Below are 8,522 nucleotides of genomic sequence, written 5' to 3'. Positions count from 1 at the left end.
GTTTGAGGCTTTCTGTGCTGCCAGGAACTGACCCCCAAGAGAACACTGCACTGACCTGAGGCTGTGGAGAAGCTTCCAAAATGGAATGATAGAACTGGGATTGTGGGTGTGGAGTTTGGATAGAAGTGAGTATTTTTGACCATCCTGAGGGATGGAGATTCTTGACCATCCTGAGGGGTGAGGTTTTTGACCATCCTCAGGGACAGTGATTTTTTTTTTTTTAAACCATCCTAAGGGATGGGGGTTTTTGACCATCCTGAGGAAATGGGGGTTATGACCATCCTGAGGAATGGGGATTTTGACCATCCTGAGGGATGAGATCTTTTGACCATCCTGAGGAATGTGTATTTTTGACCATCCTGAGGGAAGTGGGTGGGCAGGAGCTGCCCCAGCTGCCAAAGTGCAGTGGGGCTGTGCAGGTTTGAAAAGGCAAAGCCCATCACTCACTGCAGACACCTCCACACCGTGTTTAATGCCCTGACCTTTTGCATTATTGAATATGCTCATTGCTATAAAAAGGATTGATTTTCCTCCCTGGCAGTGATGGATGGGAAGATCTGATCCAGGGGGAAGGGCTGCTTAATAACCTGGGTCAGAAATATTCTCAAAGGCCTTTTCCTTTCTTGCCCACATCCCTAAGTGTGCCTAAAGCAGCAGGAGGTGCCATCATGAACCAACTGAAGCCCATAATTCCTCAGTACATCAATGGATTTGGGGACTACACAGCTGATCAGGCACCAAAGGATGACTTAATTTGCAATCATTAATTTATTAAGCACTTAAATTTTTAAGTCAGTCTTAAAAGGCAATGGGGTCTCCACAAAACTGAGCAGTGAATTTTAATGACTCAACACTGTCAGAACAAGGGCTGAGAGCAGTTATACCCTGCCTTTTAAAATCTTTATGGGATTAAACTCTTTGATCAGAGCCCACTGTTGCTGTTTCTAGGCTTTTCTGGACAAAAACTCTCTTGAATTAAGCAAAAATTTCATTTTCAGGATGTTTTCTTTTTGACTTTTATCACGACTGAGGCTGACAGGGAAGTATCAGTTTGAATGAAAATTGCAGCATTTCAAGTTTGTTTTTCTTAAAGACAAGTTTGGATTTTTCTGTTTGTGACTGAAACACCAGAAATCCCAGAATGGTTTGGGTTGGATGGGACCTTAATGATCATTTGATTCCAGCCCCCTGCCATGGGCAGGGACATTTTTCACTATCCAAGGTTAGTTCAAGCCCTGTCCAACCTGGCCCTGGACATTTCCAGGAGTGGGGAGGTGCAGTCATGCAAATCTGCAGTAAAAAGTATTTTTAGGTCTTTTTTGGAGTCTGATGTGTCTCAATCATCAGAAAAGTGAATTACCTTAAGATATGGGAACAACACCACATTTCTATCCCCAGCACACTTCCTTCCTGCTTTGGAAGGCACTAGTGATGCCAGGTTATTTTAACTCTCCCATAAACCTATCAGAAACTTGAAAATTGAGTCAGATTCCTGATAATGGGGGGGAAAATAAAAGTTTTTTCTAAATTCTATTGATGTTCAATTTCTATCAAGAGAGCCTTCAGAGAGAAAAATTTGATTTAGGGTTGTTGGTGGGGATTTTTTGAATGCTGTGCTAATTTAGGACCTGTGTGCTCTGAAGCATTTGAGCAGCATCCAGAACCCTCAATCACAGGATGGTGAAGTGCCAGACATGCTGGTGAGCAGGGACATTAAATCACAGGGTGCCACAGGTTTGTCAAACCACAGGGATGTGGTTGGAAGGGGCATTAAATAGGGAGATGTGGCTGGAAGGGACATGGAGTGTGACCGTGTTCACAGGGGGCTTAGGATGAGGGAAGAGATGAGGATCTGACTCCATGTTTCAGAAGGTTTGATTTATTATTTTATGATATATATTACATTAAAACTATACTAAAAGAACAGAAGAAAAGTTTTCATCAGAAGGCTGGCTAAGAATAGAAAAAGAAAGAATGATAACAAAGGTTTGTGGCTCAGGCTCTCTCTCTGAGCCAGCTGGGCTGTGATTGGCCATTAATTAGAAACATCCAACATGAGCCCAATCCCAGATGCACCTGTTGCATTCCACAGCAGCAGATAACCATTGGTTACATTTCGTTCCTGAGGCCTCTCAGCTTCTCAGGAGGAAAAACCCTAAGGAGAGGATTTTCCATAAAAGATGTGTCTGACACTGGAGTGCAAGCTGTGCCTCGGGGCAGGACTGACACCAGCACTGGGGCACAGCAGCTCTGCCCTGCCACAATGGGTCAGGCTGGGCATGGAGAAACCCCAGCCTGGGGGAGCTGCTCCAGAGCTTCACTTCCCTCCTGGTGCAATTTGTATCCAGCACCCAGCCTGGACCTGCCAGTTGCAGTCACAGAATCACAGAACCACAAAGGCTGGAAAAGATTTCCCAGGTCCAGCCTTAACCCAGCGCTGAGTTCCCCACCAAACCCTGTCCCCAGGTGCCACATCCACACTGCTTTGAGCACTTCCAGGGATGGTGATTCCAGCTCCTCCCTGGGCAGCCTCTTCCAATGCCTGAAAACCCTTTCCATGAAGAAATTTCACCTAACATCCAATCTAAATCTCCCCTGACACTATTTGAGGCTGTTCCCTCTCCTCCTGTTCCTGTTCCCTGGGAGCAGAGCCTGAACTGGTTGTGCCCTCCTGTCAGGAGCTGTGCAGAGCCACAAGGTCCCCCCTGAGCCCCCTTTTCTCCAGGCTGAGCCCCTTCCCAGCTCCCTCAGCTGCTCCAGCCCCTTTCCCAACCCCATTCCCTTCCCTGCACGTGTCCTTTTTCCCAACACTGACCCCAGGACTGGAGGTGCCCCAGCAGAGCTTCACTCTTTGCCAGTGAAGATGTGGTACATGACAGCTCAGCATTCCCCATGCAATGATCAGGAAGAGATATAAAACAAACAAAAAACCCCAAAAACCACTACAGGGAAAGAAATTGCTGGATGAAATCCCTAAAATTGTGGCTGGGAATTTTTTTTTTTTTTCCCTGACCGCAGGTGATACCAGGAGTAGGTTTCAGGTAGATGCAGAAACCTCCTGTAGATGCAAACAGGACTCTCCTCCCCTTCACTCCTCAACAGCAGCAAATTTACTGTGGGATGAAGCTGGGGAAAATCCATCTTGTTTGCCTGTTCCTGACCCTCTGTGCCACCTCCTCTTGCCGAGGTTGCAAGGGCAGCATCACCCCTTGCCCATTTATCAGCAGGTTTGGAACCCTTTCCAAAGGCCCTTTCCAACTCAACTCTCCAGGCAGTTTCTGCAGATGGATTAAGGACCAGGAAAGGATGGATGTGTGCCTCAGAAACCCTCCAGTCCCTTCCTGAATCCCTGAGGCTGAGAACAAAACCCCAGGGCTCAGACCAGGAGCGTCTCTATTCAGCACAAAGAGCGAGGTTTGTTCCTTGAAGACATCAAACTAAAAAATAAAAGAGGTCAGAGTCCACTGTTGCTCTTTCTAGGCTTTTCTGGACAAAAACTCTCTTGAGTTGAACAAAATATTTCATTTTCAGGATGTTTTCTTTTTGACTTTTATCGAGATTGAGGCTGAGAGGGAAGTATCAGTTTGAATGAAAATTGCAGTGACTTTTTGTTTCTGGCAAACTGGTTCCAGCCCTGCCAGTTAAGCAAATTTGCAGCCCCAAAGTGATCATCCAACAGTCTCCAGGGTGTTTGATCTCCATTTCAGGAATCCTACAGCAAAATCTGCCAGGAAAAGTGTAGCATTTGTAGGAGCAGGTAGGAAATGTGGCAGGTTCCCCTCAGCTTCCTTCCCAGCCTTGTGCACTGGTGCCTCCCAGTGCCTGGAAAAGGGAGAAGCAGAATGCTCAGAAGAACTGAAGATTGTTTCAGTATTTTTTATTTTAAATCAAAGTGTTTCTTGCTATCGTAGAATCACAGAATCTGAGAAAGGTTTGGCTTGGGGAAAACCTTTGTGATCATCAAGTTCTGAGGCAGGGACACCTTCCACCAGACCAGGCCGCTTGAGGCCCATCCAGCCTGGCCTTGAGCACTCCAAGGAAGTTATTCACAAAATTCCCAGAATTCCCAGAATGACCAGGTTGGGAGAGACCTTCAAGGTCATCGAGTCCAACCCAGCCCCAACAGCTCAACCGAACCCTGGCCCCCAGTGCCACATCCAGGCTTTGTTAAACACACCCAGGCATGGGGACTCCACCACCTCCCCGGGCAGCCATTCCAGAACTTTATCACCTTTCTGTGAAAAACTTTTCCCTGCTATCCAACCTGTATTTCCCCTGGTGCAGCTGGAGGCTGTGTGCTCTGGTTGTGTCAGTGCTGCTGGAGAAAGAGCCCAGGGCCAGCTGAGCACAGGCCCCTTTCAGGAGCTGTGAGAGTGATGGGGGCAGCCCTGAGTCTCCTTTGCTCCAGGCTGAGCACCCCCAGCTCCCTCAGGGCTTCCTCACAGGGTTTGTGTTCCCAGCCCCTCTCCAGCCTCCTTGTCCCCTCTGGATGTGCTCAGTGTCCCCAGGTCCTTCCCAAGCTGAGGGGCCAGAGCTGGGCACAGCACTCCAGGTGTGACCCCAGCAGTGCCCAGGGCAGGGCCAGAGTGACCTCCCTGCTCCTGCTGGCCTCACCATTCCTGAGCCAGGCCATTGTCACTGCTGAGCTGTCGTAACAAACAGAGGAACACCCTGTATTTGAGAAGGCTTCTCTCTTTTATTTTAGCACCATGCTGTCTTTTATACCCTCTCACAAAGTTTATACCTATTCATTGGCCACAATAAATCAATATTTATAATATTCATATCAATGTTCATAATGTTCATTGGTGGTTCCCACCACTGTTTTCCACCACAATCTGACTGCAGGCCCCTCATTTATCTCTTCTTCTCCTCCATTTCCACACCAATGGCCTTGGTAGAGCTCCTTTCAGGGATAAAGGCAACTCTGATCAGCTTCTCCTCTTCAGCTCACTCTTCCTGACTCACAGACCAGCTGTGAGCCCCTTGCACACTGGACTTGTGTTCCCAGCCCCTCTCCAGCCTCCTTGTCCCCTCTGGATGTGCTCAGTGTCCCAAGGTCCTTCTCAAGCTGAGGGGCCAGAGCTGGGCACAGCACTCGAGGTGTGGTGTACACCCCCAGTATAGGGGAATGTTATGTACCTGTTCATGTTTTGGGGGATCAGGAAATCCTGTGTGAGCTCAGGGGACAGCCAAGGAGCCCTGGGAATGGGGGGAACAAGGCTGGGTTTGGTGCATTCACCACAAAGTGCTGCTGCTCCCTACCTGCCCCCCTCCAGCCACAGAACAAACCAGGAAGAAGCTTCAAAGAGGAGAAAAATGACTTTTTTGCTTAAATACAGGCCAGACACAAAGCAGAAGTTTCACTACCCCCAGCACAGGGCACCATCACTGGAAATGTTTAAAAACCTGTGAGTGTGGCACTTTGGGACACGATTTAATGCTGGAGTTGAGGATGTTGGACTCAATCCTTGGAGGGCTTTTTCAGCCTCGTTGATTCTGTGATTGTGACTCATCAGGGGAATTTTGGCTTCTGAGTCCAAACCAAAACCCAGCTCTGGGATGCCTCAAGCACCAGAGGTTGCTGCTCTGGATCACCTGAGTGTTTCTCAACCACCACTTCCCTGGTGGGCAGCCGGTCCCAGTGCCTGCCCACCCTTTCTGTACAAAAATCTCTCCTAAAATCCAACTCAACCCTCCCCAGGCTGAGGGAGAACCTGGCACAACTTGAGGCCATTTCCTCTGCTCCTGCCCCTTACCTGGCAAAGGTAACCACCTGTACATAAACCTGGGTCACCCCTAAAGCAGAGACAGCACAGCCCAGGCTGAGGGAGGGCCACTGGCCCAGTCCCTGTCCCCTCAGCAGCTGTGGTTGTGCTGTCACCTCCTCTGAGCAGCACTCAGGGCACATTGAACCCTCCCAAACACAGCTGCAAGCCTGGTGGAACCTGCACAGCTTTGTTCAGCACCTTCACTGCAGCTTGGTTGGGTTTTTGACCTCATCTAGCAGATAATAGGAAAATTTTGGGGCCAACCAGGTCAGGTCTGTGCCCTTTGCTCCTGCCCAAGGCCACCACAGCAGGAGGAGGTGGCAGCTCCCTCGTGCTTGCTTTGCCCTCTGATGGGCACTAAAGCATTTCAGGGCTGAACTTTCTGCCTCATTTGACTATTTCCCTATGAAATAAGGGATTTGGGATGTTAATTGTGGAGTCTTTGCTTTTTCTTTGCCAAGGTCAGGATTAAATGTGTGAGATGGTATTTCTTGTTGGGACTCATATGTTTATCAGTTCTTATCTCTGTCACACTCTCACAAACCCTGAGTTCTGCAGCACTTCACTCCAACAAACTAAAAATGGAGCCCATCTCTCTCTCTGCAAGGCCTTTGAAGGATCAACTGTCCAATTAACAAATGACACCGAAATTATTTTTACTTTTAACCCAATAACCAACCACCCATGGCTGCAATGGGGACTTTTTATCCAATTACACAAAACCACCCAAACCCATGGAGAAGAAGGAGAAGAAGAAGGAGAAGGAAGGAGGTGAAGGTGACGAAGAAGGACCAGCCTCTGCCCCAAAACCTCCATCTTGCTTTATATCCATTCCTGTATTCTAAACCCTTAAACTCTGAGTTTCCCACCCTGTGCTATCACACACTTCTATCCAAACTCCACACCCACAATCCCAGTTCTGTCATTCCATTTTGGAAGCTTCTCCGTGGCCTCAGGTCAGTGCAGTGTTCTCTTGGGGGTCAGTGCCTGGCAGCACAGAAATCTGAAATTCTCAGCAGCCAGGGTTCCAACAGTTAATTTTTTTCCTCTGCATAATGAAAGGATTAATCTCAGCCTTCCATGCTGTACTGACTGGTCTTTACCTTTTAATGGTCATTATTTCAAGCCTTCCATACCATTCTTACATCAAAAGACATTTATTCCACCAAAGGGAGTTTTAAAAGCATTTTGAGTTTTGCTTTCTGTGTACTTTAAGTAGGAACAGGAAGCAGAGACTTTTTAGGGCTCTTTGTTTGGTGTTGCCATTTAATTACTTTGTAAAGAATTCTTCCAAGAGCTGGAGAAAAGTGGCCCAAGGGAATCACAGAATCCCAGAATGGTTTGGGCTGGAAGGGACCTTAAAGATCATCTCATTCCACCCCCTGCCATGGGCAGGGACACCTCCCACCATCCCAGGCTGCTCCAAGCCCTGGCCTGAGCTCAGGACAAGTGGCCCAGGGCATTTAAAGCCATGTCCAATCGAGAGGGACACTTCACCTGTCCCCACCTCCTGCCTGTCCCTGCTTTTGTGGCCATGGTTTCCTTCCCCCCCTCACAAACAGTTTTTCCATGCAACTGGGTCACCTTTGAAAGTCAGCAGAAGTGGAGTTACTTTGTTTAAAATAAAAACATGTATTTCTATCACCTCAGGAGTTGTTTCTGTTTTGGCACGGGGACCCTCTGATCCTCCCACCTCCTTTTATCAGCATCTTCAAAAGAGAAAGGGAGTTATAATTGCTTTCTCCCCTCACCACAGAAGAAAGGGAGAGGCTGCTGTTCCCCTCCCCTGGCATCCTGAGAAGAAACATGCTTTGAGCAATCATTTATTTACAGAACAAAAATAACATCTGGATTTCAAAGGGCAGAGCAGCTCAGAAGAATGAGGCTCTCTCTCCTCCTGATTCCCAGCCCCTGCTCTGCCTCTCCCCTCACTCCAGGGGCTTCTCCCTCTCTCTGAGCATTGTTTTGCTTTTGCCACAGAATCTCAGAGTGGTTTGGTTTGGAAGGGACCTTAAGGCTCATCCAGAGCCACCCCAGCCATGGCAGGGACACCTTTCCCTGTCCCAGGCTGCTCCAAACCTGGCCTTGGACACTTCCAGGGATCCAGGGGCAGCCACAGCTGCTCTGGGCACCCTGTGCCAGGGCTTCCCCACCCTCAGAGTGAGGAAATTTCCTAATATTTAATTATTAATCCTGCCTTCTGTCAGTTTGAAGCCATTAGATATCCTGTGGAGAAGCAGGGAGCAGAAAAATGGGAAGAAACCAGTAGTTCCTCTAGCCTGGTTCTTCCAACTCTTTGATTTTTGCTTTATTTTCTGGTTCCTGATTAGGCAGAATCCTCTGGGTCCTGTCACACAACGCATGTGCCCTACACATGAACCCATCCCTTTCCAGGCTGAATTTTCTGCCACATTAACCCCTTCATTGCTTTAAAACTGATGGATTGGTGTCTTCAGAGCCATCAGCAAAGGTGGCTGAAATTCCCCCAAAAAAGCCCACAAGTTCTCAGTAAGGACAGACTAATTAAATTAACAATCCTGTTTTCATTAAGGCTAAAAATGCACCTGCACACTGCCACATCCCCACTATCCCTGCCAGGCAGCTGGAAAGGCACCTTTGGGATGCGTCACATCTCATTTCACCACTTCAACACACAAGTTTTACAGGAAAAGCCCCTGGGAGTCCCTGAAAATAAAGAGCAAGCTTGTTAAAGCCACAAAGAGATTCCATCCCAGCCTCCTGCAATCCCCT

This window comes from Molothrus aeneus, chromosome 1, assembly GCF_037042795.1.
Source record: "Molothrus aeneus isolate 106 chromosome 1, BPBGC_Maene_1.0, whole genome shotgun sequence".
In the NCBI taxonomy this organism is placed as follows: domain Eukaryota; kingdom Metazoa; phylum Chordata; class Aves; order Passeriformes; family Icteridae; genus Molothrus; species Molothrus aeneus.
Note: the sequence above shows the minus strand (reverse complement) of the source record.